The sequence below is a fragment of the Scyliorhinus torazame genome, chromosome 19 (assembly GCF_047496885.1).
Source record: "Scyliorhinus torazame isolate Kashiwa2021f chromosome 19, sScyTor2.1, whole genome shotgun sequence".
In the NCBI taxonomy this organism is placed as follows: domain Eukaryota; kingdom Metazoa; phylum Chordata; class Chondrichthyes; order Carcharhiniformes; family Scyliorhinidae; genus Scyliorhinus; species Scyliorhinus torazame.
The window spans coordinates 85,655,311-85,670,327 of NC_092725.1; positions in this window are offsets into that span (position 1 = coordinate 85,655,311).

The following is a 15,017-nucleotide window of genomic DNA, read 5'->3' on the forward strand; positions in this document are numbered from 1 at the left end:
CTCTAATGAGTTTGTGTTTCTGTTGTTACCTGGGAGACCACATACAAATGGACTGTACCAATCTGTCACCACAGAGGTAGTTTTAAATTATTCATACTAACCATGCCTTATGATTTTCCAGCTAAACAATCAGGGTGCTTCCTGCTGCACCAATGTAAGTCACAATTATGGTATTTTTTTAAAAAATCACAAAGTGAACAAATAAAGTTCAGTAACAAAATGGATAAATTGAACTGTTAATGTACCTAGTGATCTCACCTGAGTAATATCTAGCTTTTAGTTCACAGCATGTTAAGGCAAAGTCAATTCAGTACATATGTATATGATTCTAATCAATCAAATCGTCAGGATGCTGAAGATACAATTCATTTTTAAAAATATTTAGAGTCACTGAAAGGGGCAACACAGGTGGAGAAGGTAGTCAAGAAGGTGTTATAACCTGCCTGCTTACCATTGGCTGGGGACTAATGACAATCCCACAATCCTGTGGGAGTATGAGCTTCCCCAATGAGGGGGGCGGAGAAATCATTAGCAGACTCCTTGTATAAATAAAGCTGGCCAGTTTGGAACCAGCAGGAAGGAGTAAGCAGCAAGCGAGGTGCCTGCTGTTGTGTGTGTGTGTGTGTGTGTGTGTGTGTGTGTGTGTGTGTATATATATATATGTTATTGTAAATAAATGTTATTTCTTTGTATCCTTGAAACTCATGCTGGATTCTTCATGGCCCTCACAAAACGGGCGACGAGGGTTAAAGTAAATAGCTGTCTACACTGCTGAAGCCACCTCCCTGGATTTTTGTTGGATATAGGTTGGAAGTTGTTTTCTATTACACCATGCCTCTGTACGGACGTTTGGATGTTTTTGATGCTGCGCTGGAAAGCTGGAACCAGTATGCACAACGGATGCATTACTATTTCCGGGCAAACAATATCACCGAAAACGAGCGCCAGGTGGTCATATTGCTCACCGCCTGCGGCCCGCGTACGTTTGGGGTGATTCGGAGCCTTACGTACCCAGCTGTGCCGGACACCAAAACGTTTGATGAACTTGTGAATTTAGTGGGGCAGCATTTTAACCCAACCCTGTCCACGATAGTCCAACGTTACCGGTTTAATACCACTGAGAGGACCCCAGGAGAATACCTCGCTGACTTTCTATCCAGGCTACACAGGATTGCGGAGTACTGTGACTATGGTGAGACCTTGTCAGAAATGTTACGCGACCGTTTGGTTTGCGGTATTAACAATGCGGCCACCCAGAGAAAGTTGTTAGCTCAGTCAACATTGACTTTTCAACAGGCCATTCAAATAGTCTTGTCCCGAGAGAACGCAGAACGAGGAGTGCAGGAGATACAGGAATGTAAGTGCATGCCTTGGGGCGCAACCCCTTCCGTCCGAAAACGTCCCCCCGCACTCCTGTGGTACCTTGGGCGAGACGACGTCCGGATCGACGCCAGTGGCCATCGGACATTCCTCCCCGAAGGGAGCCTTCTCCAGAACCAATGGATGAGGAGCCATGTCCGTGTCAGACTTTTAGGCGCCGACCCCGTCGAGGACGCCGGTCCTGGGGGCGCCAGAGGCACCGTCGTTCCGACCGAAACTGGGACCAGCCCAGGGGCCGTACCTTGTACCTTCCATGTGGATGAACCTGAGGCGACTACTCCTGAGGACGTGGAGACGGAGGACGACTGCCTGCAGCTGCATTGTGTGGCAGCTCCCCGTGTGGCCCCCATTAAGCTGACAGTACGGGTCAATGGTCACCCGCTTGAGATGGAGTTGGACACTGGCAGAGCGGTCTCCGTGATCACCCAGAGGACATTCGACCGCATCAAGCAGGGTATACAGACCCTTACATTAACCGACACACAGGCCAGGTTGGCCACCTACACGGGGGAACCATTGGACATTGCAGGAACTACGATGACCCCTGTTGTTTATGGACGCCAGGAGAGGCGTTTCCCACTTATCGTGGTGCGCGGCCAAGAGCCCAGCCTGTTGGGTCGGGACTGGTTGCGCCATTTGCGTTTGCAGTGGCAGCACATCCTCCAAACAGTTTCTGGAGGGTTGACTGAGGTGCTAGGACGATACCCAGATGTATTCCAGCCCGGTTTGGGGAAAATAAAAGGGGCCGTAGCCCGTATCCAAGTCGAACCAGGAGCCACGCCGCCCTATTTCTGGGCGCGCCCAGTGCCTTACGTCCTGCTCAAGAAGGTAGAAGGGGAACTCACCCGTTTGGAAACTTTGGGTATTATCAGGCCCGTCCGTTTCGCTGACTGGGCAGCACCAATTGTACCCGTAATGAAGCCAGATGACACAGTTCGCTTGTGCGGCGACTATAAACTTACAGTGAATACGGCTTCCCGACTCGACCGATATCCAATGCCTCGCATAGAGGATCTCTACGCAAAGCTTGCAGGTGGACTCTCGTTCACAAAATTAGATATGAGTCACGCCTACCTACAGTTGGAGCTGGACCCTGCCTCCCGACCATATGTAACGATTAATACACAACGGGGCCTGTATGAATATACACGTTTGCCCTTTGGAGTATCCTCTGCCTGCGCTATTTTTCAACGCGTTATGGAGGTCATTTTGAGAGGTTTACCGCGTGTCGCTGTCTACTTAGATGACGTTTTGATCACAGGGACGTCGGAGCAGGAACATTTGGAAAATCTGGAGGCTGTCCTTAGACGCTTTTCGGAAGCTGGAGTCCGTTTATGTCGCGTCTTTCAGGCGAAGGAAAGGTTATCGGGTGGACCGCGAAGGTTTGCATCCCGTCGCAGAGAAGCTGCACGCAATTCAACAGGCCCCCGCCCCGACTGACACTTCGCATCTTTGTTCTTTTCTCGGCCTCGTAAACTATTACGGGAAGTTCCTCCCCAATCTGGCAACTACACTTGCCCCGTTGCATCTTCTGCTAAAGAAAAATCACACCTGGGTTTGGGGTCAGCTGCAAGAAACCGCTTTCCGGCGGGTAAAACAACAATTGTCATTGTCTGGGTTACTAACGCACTATGATCCTGGAAAGCCTTTGCTCGTCACATGTGATGCATCCCCGTATGGTTTTGGGGCCGTCCTGTCCCACAAGATGGAGAACGGGGCCGAGCGGCCGATAGCTTTTGCCTCCCGCACATTGACTGCAGCGGAAAAAAAGTACGCGCAGATCGAGAAGGAGGGCCTGGCAGTGGTCTTTGCAGTGAAACGTTTCCACCAGTACGTGTATGGCTGCCACTTCACTATCGTGACTGATCATAAGCCTCTGCTGGGACTTTTCAGAGAGGATAAGCCAATACCACCCATTGCTTCCGCACGGATCCAGTGCTGGGCTTTGTTGCTCGCTGCATACGAGTATTCTCTGGAGCACAAACCAGGAACGCATATAGCGAATGCCGATGCACTGAGCCGATTGCCTTTATCGACCGGCCCCATGTCGACCCCCACGACTGGTGAGGTGGTTGCAACCCTATATTTTATGGACACCTTGCCTTCACGGCATCACAGATCTGTGAGTGGACCCAGATGGAGCCAGTCCTGTCAAAGGTTCGACACATAGTCCTGTATGGTGGGCAGCATAGACCGCTCCCAGGCGAGTTGCGGGCATTTTCCTCCAAGCTGTCAGAATTCAGCGTGGAAGACGGCATCCTCTTGTGGGGGACGCGTGTGATTGTCCCGGAAAAAGGACAGGATACTAAGAGACTTGCACAATGGCCATCCAGGCGTGACCAAAATTAAAATGTTGGCCCGGAGTTATGTCTGGTGGCCAGGCCTCGACGCCGACATTGAGAAGGTGGCCCAAAACTGCTCCATTTGTCAGGTGCATCAGAAGCTTCCGCCGGCCGCGCCCCTACATCACTGGGAATGGCCAGGGCGGCCTTGGGCGCGCTTGCATGCGGATTTCGCTGGCCCTTTTCAAGGATCCATGTTCCTTTTATTAATTGACGCCCAGTCTAAATGGCTAGAGGTGCATAAGATGCTAGGCACAACATCCTGCGCAACAATTGAGAAGATGCGTTTGTCTTTTAGTACGCATGGCCTCCCCGAGGTACTGGTCACGGATAACGGCACTCCATTCACCAGTGAGGAGTTTGCGAGGTTCATGAAGATGAATGGCACACGCCACATCCGCACTGCCTCTTACGACCCGGCTTCAAATGGGTTGGCGGAGGGCGCAGTGCAGACATTCAAACGAGGGCTAAAGAAGCAGTCTTCCGGGTCAATGGACACGAGACTGGCTCGCTTTTTGTTTTCGTACAGGACCACCCCCCATGCGGTGACTGCAGTAGCTCCCGCAGAACTCCTAATGGGCCAGAGACTTCGCACCCGCCTTAGTATGGTTCTCCCGGACATTGGCGCAAACGTACGCCACACAGAAGAACGGCAGGGTCAGGGTTTTTCTCGGCATCGTCCGATTCGGCAGTTTGCGCCCGGTGACCCAGTGTTCGTTCACAATTTTGCTGGTGGTGCCCAGTGGGTCCCTGGCATAACCTTTCACCAAACGGGCCCTATATTTTACCAGGTGCAAGCCCAGGGTCGTCTCCAGCGCAAACATGTAGACCACGTTCGGTCCAGAAGACTATCCCTTCCAAAGATTCCCCGCCCCCGGAGCTCATTTCTATAGCCGCAGAGACCAGAGACAATGGACAGTAGTCCTCACAATCTTCCTCTGGTGTCTCACTCAAAGCCTGCGCAGGTCGTTACAGAACCGCGCGGAGATAGAGACGCCGAGATGACAGAGGCAGCAGACTCTGACTCCGAGATGGAGACACAGGACGCATCAGAGGGGGAATCCTCAGGCCCACGGGCCGTGGATGTACAACCGTTACGCCGTTCATCACGGAAGTGCCAGTCACCATCTCGTTATACGCCGCCCGATCCAGCGCCTCGTGCAAATGGTGTCCGGCCTGCAGCAAAACGAGTCCGACGCCCTCCTTCGCCAGGGTCTTCGGTGGATTCCTTGGACTTTGGTGGGGAGGGATGTTATAACCTGCCTGCTTACCATTGGCTGGGGACTAATGGCAATCCCACAATCCTGTGGGAGTATGAGCTTCCCCAATGAGGGAGGCGGAGAAATCATTAGCAGACTCCCTGTATAAATAAAGCTGGCCAGTTTGGAACCAGCAGGAAGGAGTAAGCAGCAAGTGAGGTTGCTGCTGTTGTGTACATATATGTTATTGTAAATAAATGTAATTTCTTTGTATCCTTGAAACTCGTGCTGGATTCTTCGTGGCCCTCACAAAAAAGGCATACGGCATGCTTGCCTTCATTGGCCGGGGCATTGAGTATAAGAATTGGCAAGTCATGTTGCAGCTGTATAGAACCTTAGTTAGGCCACACTTGGAGTATAGTGTTCAATTCTGGTCGCCACACTAACAGAAGGATGTGGAGGCTTTAGAGAGGGTGCAGAAGAGATTTACCAGAATGTTGCCTGGTATGGAGGGCATTAGCTATGAGGAGCGGTTGAATAAATTCAGTTTGTTCTCACTGGAACGACAGAGGTTGAGGGGCGACCTGATCGAGGTCTACAAAATTATGAGGGGCATAGACCGAGTGGATAGACAGAGGCTTTTTCCCAAGGTAGAGGGGTCAATTACTAGGGGGCATAGGTTTAAGTTGCGAGGGGCAAGATTTAGAGGAGGTGTACGAGGCAAGTTTTTTACACAGAGGGTAGTGGGTGCCTGGAACTCGCTGCCGGAAGAGGTGGTAGAAGCAGGGGCGATAGTGACATTTAAGGGGCATCTTGACTAATACATGAATAGGATGGGAATAGAGGGATACGGACCCAGGAAGTGTTTGGAGGGTCGAAGGGCCTGTTCCTGTGCTGTACTTTTCTTTGTCCTTTGTTCTTTGTTCTTTAGTACCCAATTCATTTTTTTCCAATTAAGGGACAATTTAACGTGGTCAATCCATCTACCCTGCACATCTTTGGGTTGTGAGGGCGAAACCCATGCAAACACTGGGAGAATGTGCAAACTCCACACGGACTGGGACCTGGAGCCGGGATTGAACCTGGGACCTCTGTGTCGTGTAGCAGCAGTGCTGCCCAAGAAGATACAATTCAGGTGTGTGTGCAGATCTGGGGGCAACCTGCGGTTTGCTGTGCCTTGCAAAGCATTGCTCAGTAGTGAGGACTGGAACTCAAAGTGGAGGAATATCAAGATGTCTCTGCCATTTCAGAAAAGGAGCCCAATGGGCTACTCAATTAGCTGCCAGAGATGCCATGACGGACTGATTCAGTCACACTTCAGCTATTTATTAGAATGCTTTCAGGAGATGTGGGAATCACTGGCATTTGTTGCCTGTAACTAATTGCCTTTTAGAAGGATATGGTGAGTCCCCTTCTTGAATCTCTGAAGTCCGTGTGGTGCTGGTAAACCCACAGTGCTGTAAGGGAGTTCCAGAATCTGGATCCTGTGACATTGAACAAACAGCAATATAGTTCCCAAGTCACAATGGTGTGTGGCTTGGAGGGAGTGTTCCCATGTGTCTGCTTTCTTTCGCCTTCTAGGTGGTAATGGTCACGAGTTTGGAAGGTGCTGTCAAAATAACCTTGGTGAGCTGCTGCAGTGCCTCTTTTATGGAGTACCTACTGTTGCCCCATGTGTCGGTGGTGGAGTGAGTGAATGTTTCAGGTGGTTGATCGGGTGCGAATCAAGCAGGCTGCTTTATACTGGATGGTGTTGAGCTTCTTGAGTGTTGTTGGAGCTACACTCATCCAGACAAGTGGAGAGTATTTAATCACACTCCTGACTTGTGCCTTGTAGATGGCGGACAAGATTTGGGGAGTCTCAAATGTGAGTTATCTGCTGTGGAGTCCCAATCTCTGACTTGCTCTTGTAGCCATAGTATTTATCCAGTTCAGTTTTTTGGACAATGGTAACTCCCAGGATGTTGATGGTGGGGAATTTGGTGATGGTAATGCCATTAGATACAACACTCAGAGTCACAGATTTAACTGCAAGAGGAACATCATTTAAACTGCCATGCTCATGAATTCCCTAACATGTGCTACCTGATCTTCAACATCACCTTCCCAGGTCAGGTGAGCCCATACGTAGTGCAGAGTGTACCTTACAGTATTTTATCTGTATACCTCATAGTATATAAGACTCAAGCCCACCCACATCCAGCTACCAACATTACAATCATCAGAGAACATCCACACTTTTGATCTTATAATGGAAGGATGGTCATTGATGAAGCAGTTGAAAATGGTTGGGCCTCAGCGTAGCAGGGATGGGGGGGGCTGGCACTACCGAGCCTAAGTGAGTATTATTGGGCCGCTAATATTTCAATGGTGAGTAAGTGGATGGGAGAGGAGGAGGGAGCGGCGTGGAAGAGATTAGAGAGGGCGTCCTGTAGGGGGACTAGCCTACAGGCTATGGTGACAGCCCCATTGCTGTTCTCACCGAGGAACTACACCACAAGCCCGGTGGTGGTGGCTACACTGAAGATTTGGGGACAGTGGAGACGGCATAGGGGAAAGACTGGAGCCTTGGGGGGGTCCCCGATAAGAAACAACCATAGGTTTGCCCCGGGGGGAATGGATGGGGGATATGGAATGTGGCAAAGAGCAGGAATAACGCAACTGAAAGATCTGTTTGTGGATGGGAAGTTCGCGAGTCTGGGAGCGCTGACCGAGAAATATGGGTTGCCCCAAGGGAATGCATTCAGGTATATGCAACTGAGGGCTTTTGCGAGGCAACAGGTGAGGTAATTCCCGCAGCTCCCGACACAAGAGGTGCAGGACAGAGTGATCTCAAAGACATGGGTGGGGGATGGTAAGGTGTCAGATATATATAGGGAAATGAGGGACGAAGGGGAGACTATGGTAGAAGAACTAAAAGGGAAATGGGAAGAAGAGCTGGGGAGGAGATCGAGGAGGGGCTGTGGGCAGATGCCCTAAGCAGGGTAAACTCGTCGTCCTCGTGTGCCAGGCTAAGCCTGATTCAGTTTAAGGTATTACACAGGGCGCATATGACTGGAGCACGGCTCAGTAAATTTTTTGGGGTGGAGGATAGGTGTGCGAGGTGCTCGAGAAGCCCAGCGAATCATACCCATATGTTTTGGTCATGCCCGGCACTACAGGGGTTTTGGATGTGGGTGCCAAAGGTGCTTTCAAAAGTAGTGGGGGTCCGGGTCGAACCAAGCTGGGGGTTGGCTATATTTGGGGTTGCACAAGAGCCGGGAGTGCAGGAGGCGAGAGAGGCCGATGTTTTGGCCTTTGCGTCCCTAGTAGCCCGGCGCAGGATATTGTTAATGTGGAAAGAAGCCAAGCCCCCGGGGGTGGAGACCTGGATAAATGACATGGCAGGGTTTATAAAGCTAGAGCGGATTAAGTTCGTTCTAAGGGGGTCGGCTCAAGGGTTCACCAGGCGGTGGCAACCGTTCGTCGAATACCTCGCAGAAAGATAGATGGAATGGAAAAAAGAAGGCAGCAGCAGCAGCCCAGGATCGGGGGGGGGGGGGGAGGAGGAACCAGAAGGACTCTCAGGGTTGTTAATATATACTGCATAATATGTATAGGTCGTTGCTACAGATAATTATATATTGGACTGTTAAATTATATTTTTGGAGAGTGTTACTTGTGATAAGGCAGTTGCCAATTAGGGTTTGTTTTCATTTTTGTTATTTATTATTTATTCTTTTTTTTTTTTGTTTATAAAATAGGTCATTGTTATTTGTGTTGTTATAATATTGTGTAAAGGATGCACAATGTACTGTGTTGGTTGACCAAAAATTTTCAATAAAATATTTGTAAAAAAAAAGAAAATGGTTGGGCCTGAGACACTATCCTGAGGAACTCCTGCAGTGATGACTGACCTCCAACAACCAACACCATGTTCATTTGTGCTAGTTTCACTACAACCAGCGGAGAGTTCCCCCCACTAATTCTCATTGACTCCAATTTTACTCAGTTTCTCGGATGCTGCACTCAGTCGAATGCTGCCATGATGTCAAGGGCAGTCACTCTCACCTTATCACAGTCTACATGAGGCAATAGAGCCATTGGCACACCAATCCTGAACCCACAGTGTAACTCAAGCCCCTAGTACCCCATGGTCCTCCTCACTGATGCACATTGGTCATCATAGAATCCCTAGAGTGCAGAAGTAGGCCATTCAGCCCATTAAGTCTACACTGACACACTGAAAGCGCACCCTAGCTTGGCCCACTCCCTCACAACCCAGTAACCCCACTTAACCTTTGGACACGAGGGAGCAATTTAGGTAGCCAAATCACCTAAACTGCACATCTTTGGACTGTGGGAGGAAACCAGAGCATTCGGAGGAAACCCACGCAGACACAGGGAGAACGTGCAAACAGATGTGACACAACTTAGGATTCAAACCCGGGTCCCTGGTGCTATGAAGCAGCAGTGCCACCGTGCCGCCCTATCTTTTACTTTGTCATATTGTTCTTAAGAAGGGTCACTATTGCAGCAATGCAAAAATGGGGACCGGAGAAGTGGAGCTTTGAAAGAAATATGGTTCATAAACAGGAACAAAAAAAGGAGCAAGCTAATCACTATTATCAAACCACTACAACCATAAGACCAAGCCATGAATTAAATACAGTGAAATTTGCTCAACACTGTATATCTAAAAGAATAAAACATTTGAACGATACATTTTGTGAACATGCATACACCAAGCAGGCGAATAGTTCAACAGCTTCCTAACAGATTTGAGGTTGAAGGTTCAAACATGTAACTTTGCAACTTTGCAAACGTCTATGATCCGAGATCAGATTGTGTTCGGTATAAGCAATGACAAACTTTGTGAACGATTGTTGAGGGGCTGTTTAGCACAGGGCTAAATCGCTGGCTTTGAAAGCAGACCAAGGCAGGCCAGCAGCACGGTTCAATTCCCGTAACAGCCTCCCCGAACAGGTGCCAGAATGTGGTGACTAGGGGCTTTTCACAGTAACTTCATTTGAAGCCTACTTGTGACAATAAGCGATTTTCATTTCATTTTCATTTCATTTTTTCAACTCCAGCTCGACGATGCCATTAAAATTTGCCATTCCAGCGAGCTAGCTGCGCAGCACATTAGTACCTTAAACTTAAGAAATTTTGCCACGAAAATCGTAGATGCAGCTGACCCAATTGATGTTGTGACCCACCCAAAAGCAAAACGTGGTCTCAACAATGAAGCCCATTTTAAACAATTACCCAATGCCACTATTTTGTGCATACAGTGCGGCTACAAGCATTTGCAAAGGCAATGTCCAGCTTTTGGAAAAGTGTGTACTAAATGCAAAGGCAAGAATCATTTTGCAGAACAGTACTTTTCGAATAAAAAATAGAAGTGAACAAGTCAATAAATGTTGTTGAACTCGACACGGGAGCGAGAGCTAATTTTCTACGTCTGTCAGACATTCAAGAAATGAAAGTTATATGTTATTCTCTGAATCTGAATAAAGATTGTAGACCTCCAGTTAACACAAATACTTTATTCAGTGGGTTTGTTCTGTCTCCAGAGCTCAACCAGCCGTAATACAGTCAAAAGGTAAAACAAGAGAAGCTAAGGTAAGCTGCCTATGCTGAGCTGTCTCTATGTGCTGCTGCTCACTAGCCCTGTGCTTCTAAAAGAGGCGGATCCCTTGGGTCAGACCCTTTATACCCGCCTCTGATGCTGCCCTCTAGTGATGCTGTGGCTGTTACACCAGGGACTACAGCACAGATGTATGTGCAGATGTACATATCACTACATCCCCTCCTTTTTATTTCACATGTTTTCTGTGCTGGTGTCAAGAAAACTGTACATAACAAGTGGTTAAGTGGGAATATGCATATCTGCACACATTGAAAATAATAATGGTGATACAGAGCCAATTAACTGTGTTATGAGTCCATTGTGAGAAATGTTTGTTGTCGTCTTGTTTGTGTTTTGCATTTTTGTTATAAATCTAGTCGGTCGGGTGCCTTGCGGCTTCTGCTGAAGCGTCTTGAAGAGTAGTGATGATGGTTTGATGTCGTCGAGAGTGCTGTCTGGCGTTGTGTGGTGAGGGACATCCTGTTGACGAATGGACTTGTTCAGGTCCAGTGCAGGAAATACTGGTGTTTGGTGTTGAATCTCTAATAGATCCCGGCGGTTACGCTGAAAGAGTATTCCCGCTTCCGATTTGACAATGTAGGACCGCAGTGCTGCCTGCCTGATCACCATGGCTGGATCAGACCATCCTCCTTCTGGGTCCCTGATTCTGATGGTGTCACCTATTGTCAGTGGCTTGAGTGGGATTGCGTGTTGTTCGTAGTATCATTTTTGTTTGGAGCGTAGTACCCGTATTTTGTCGAGAACCGATGCGTTGCCGGGGTCTTGGAATTGCATTACCGGTAAGGTTGTCTGGATGTCTCTGCCGAAGAGCATTTGCACTGGCGACAGTCCTGAGCTCAATGGAGTTGCTTGGTACGATAACAGAGCTAGGTTGATGTCGGATCGTGAATCGGTTGCCTTGCTGATGAGTCATTCAATGACGTGGACACCTTTTTCCCCTTTTCCATTCGATTGTGGGTCACGATTCTGTGTTGCACCGTTGTCTGACCTGGATGTTTTCCTGTGCTTGCGGTATTGATTCTGTATGTCATCTTTCTTGAAAGCTGGTTTGCTTGTTTGCTGTGGGGAGATATGAATTTGAGAGATTCGTTGTCATGCCATGTTATGTTTGTACTCTTGCCATTGTTTTGAGCTGTGCTGTTACATAGTCCTTCATGTGCAGAGTTGTGCCATGTTGTACAGGTCGTTGTTTCATTGTTGTTGTTTCTGTCTTTGTTGTTTCCGTTGTTGTTTTTGCCATGCTTGTTGTTTCTGTTATTGTTGCCTTCGTTGTTGGTCTTGTTGTTTTTGTCATGCTTGTTATTGCAGTTGTCGCTTTTGTTATGCTTCTTGCTGTTGTTTTTGTTGTTGTGCTTGTAGCTTTTGTTGTGCTTGTTGTGCTTCTTGTTGTTTTTGTTGTTGCTACTGTTGTTCTCGTTTCTGTTGTGCTTCTTTTAGTTTTTGTGATTCTTGTTGCGCTCAATGACTGTCCCGTGTGGATAATTCGAGTCATTCTCAAAGTTATTTGTGTCAGTGTCCTTTGTGGCATCTGATGTTTCATTGAGCGTTTCTTCTTGAGGATTGTGAGAATGATCTGATGTTGCATTGATCTTGGTGACATCAGTCATTTGTGATTGATGTGGTTCCTCTTTGATTCCTTGGTGTTCCTCTTCTAGTCATTTCTGATTCACTTGAATCATCATTGAGTTCGTGGTGCTCCTCTTTTGGAGTCATTGCTGGTTCATTTGAATCGTCTTTGGTTTCTTGGTGCTCCTCTTCTGAAGTCAAAATCTTCAAGATTTCATTTTCTGGTGGATAGTTTAGAGTAGATGAGGTTTTAATTGACGTGGTCTCACAGGACTCAAGAGTAGTTTCACTTTGATTGTTGAGTGCTGGTGGACATACGTGCTGAGATCTGTCAGTCTTGCTGTAATCGTGCACATCTTGTATGTCGATCGTGATCACATTGTCACTATTCTCACATACAGTGGGAAGACATTCAGTGTCTTCTTGTTGGTTAAATGAGCTGGGTAGACTTTCATAGTCTTCTTCTGGTGGCTCAAATAAGCTGGATAGACTTTCATAGTCTTCTTCTGGTGGCTCAAATAAGCTGGGTAGACTTTCATAGTCTTTTTGTTGTTCACGTGAGCTTGGTAGACTTTCATAGTCTGCTGCTGGTTGCTCAGATAGGGTTGATAGACTTTCATGGTCTTGTTCATGCATGGACTTTGTTATGGAGTCTTGAGTTGCTTCCACTTTGGAGTCTGTCAACGAGCTCTCTGTGGAGGCTTGTATCGCTCTCTATGTGGAGTCTTTCATCGCTCTCTGTGTGGAGTTGTGCAGTGTTCTCGCGGTAGAGTCTTTCATCGCTCTCTGTGTGGAGTTGATCTGTGCTCTCTCAACGGAGTCTCTCTCTGTGTGGCGTCATTTTCTCCTTGGCTGATTGACAGGTTGCTGTCATCCAATGTTTCAACGAGCTGCCATTGCATCATGATATTGGATTCATCTACCATGAGTAGATTCATATTGAGCTTTTCAATCATGTTGCTGATGCTATGATCATCATGTCTGACTAGTATTCTTCAATGTACAAATCATCTCTTTTTGTTTCACATTCGTTATTGTGCTCTTCATGTCCAATGAACAAATCATCGTCTGAGTAATATTCTTCAATGTACAAATCATCTCTTTTTGTTTCGCATTCTTTATTGTGCTCTTCATGTTCAATGAACAAATCCTCTTCTTTGGTGTCGGATTTGTCATTGTTCACGATCTCGAATTGTAGCTTCTTGCGTATCGTCTTGTTGTCCACTTGGAGATGGCATGATCCCTTTGTGGTGATCTGATTGCCATTGCAGTCCTTCAGCCTACACGCAGTGGGTATCATTTCATGGTCTCCTGGAATCAAATGGAGATCCTTGCTAGTGAGGCGGTTGGATGAGGCCTCAGTGTCAAGCTTGAACACTAACGGAAAGTTGTTGACCCGCACAGTTGCAGTCCACTCACTGCTGGAGTCAATGCTGTTGACCGGGTGAGGCGTGGTGATTGTTGCGCAAGGTTCCTCAATTGTTTCAATCGTGTCCACGACAAGCAAATTGTCGCAGATGAGGTTGTCCTCGTCGGATGAATAATCACCGTTGTTTTTTTTGTGCTCCGTTGATTCTACGTTCCTTCAGTTGAAGGGCCTATATTTTTGTCTTGTGGTCTTATTTGCAGCGCACCTCTACATTGTGAGGCAAAGTGGTTGTGTCTTCCACACTTTAAAAACTGTTTGCCTGAAGCCGGACATTGCCCTTTTAAATGGGAGTGGCAGTGGGGGACACGTCATCACGCTGTCTCTCATGATCGCGCATGCGCAGTAGGCTTTTCGTCCATTTCAACTCTTAGGGCGAACTGCGCATGCGCGTGGCCCGCATCCTGGTTCGCGCGCGCGGGATTGCTGCTGGAGGAGTGCCTCACCCATATCAACAAGGGACACCCCATCAACAAGCCCCACCCATCTCAACAAGCCCCACCCATCTCAACAAGCCCCGCCCCAACAACAAGCTCCACCCATATCAAGCAGGCACGCCCCATCAACAAGCCCCGCCCAACACGAAGCTCCACCCATATCAACAAACCCCACCCATCTCAACAAGCCCCGCCCTAACAAGCTCCACCCATATCAACAAGCCACGCCCCATCAACAAGCCCCGCCCAACGCCAAGCTCCACCCATATCAACAAACCCCGCCTCATCAGCGAATCCCACCCCATCAAGGGACCCCGCTGATCAGCAAACCACGCCCTCTGCAGCACATAGCACTGCCTATGTCCACAAACACCGCCCCATCAAAAAGACCCCGCCCCTAGCAACAACCCCCGCCCCCAGTAGAAAAGCACCGCCCCATTCAACAACAAGCCCCGCCTCCACCAGCACTCGGTTCCTCTTCGCTCGGTCTTACCCAATAGAGGCCGCTGTTGCTGACGGGCTGCTATTGTCCAATAGAGGCTTCTGTTGCTGACGGGCTGCTATTGTCCAATAGAGGCTTCTGTTGCTGACGGGCTGCTGTTGTCCAATAGAGGCTTCTGTTGCTGACGGGCTGCTATTGTCCAATAGAGGCTTCTGTTGCTGACGGGCTGCTATTGTCCAATAGAGGCTTCTGTTGCTGACGGGCTGCTATTGTCCAATAGAGGCTTCTGTTGCTGCCGGGCTGCTATTGTCCAATAGAGGCTTCTGTTGCTGACGGGCTGCTATTGTCCAATAGAGGCTTCTGTTGCTGCCGGGCTGCTATTGTCCAATAGAGGCTTCTGTTGCTGACGGGCTGCTATTGTCCAATAGAGGCTTCTGTTGCTGCCGGGCTGCTATTGTCCAATAGAGGCTTCTGTTGCTGACGGGCTGCTATTGTCCAATAGAGGCTTCTGTTGCTGACGGGCTGCTATTGTCCAATAGAGGCTTCTGTTGCTGCCGGGCTGCTATTGTCCAATAGAGGCTTCTGTTGCTGAC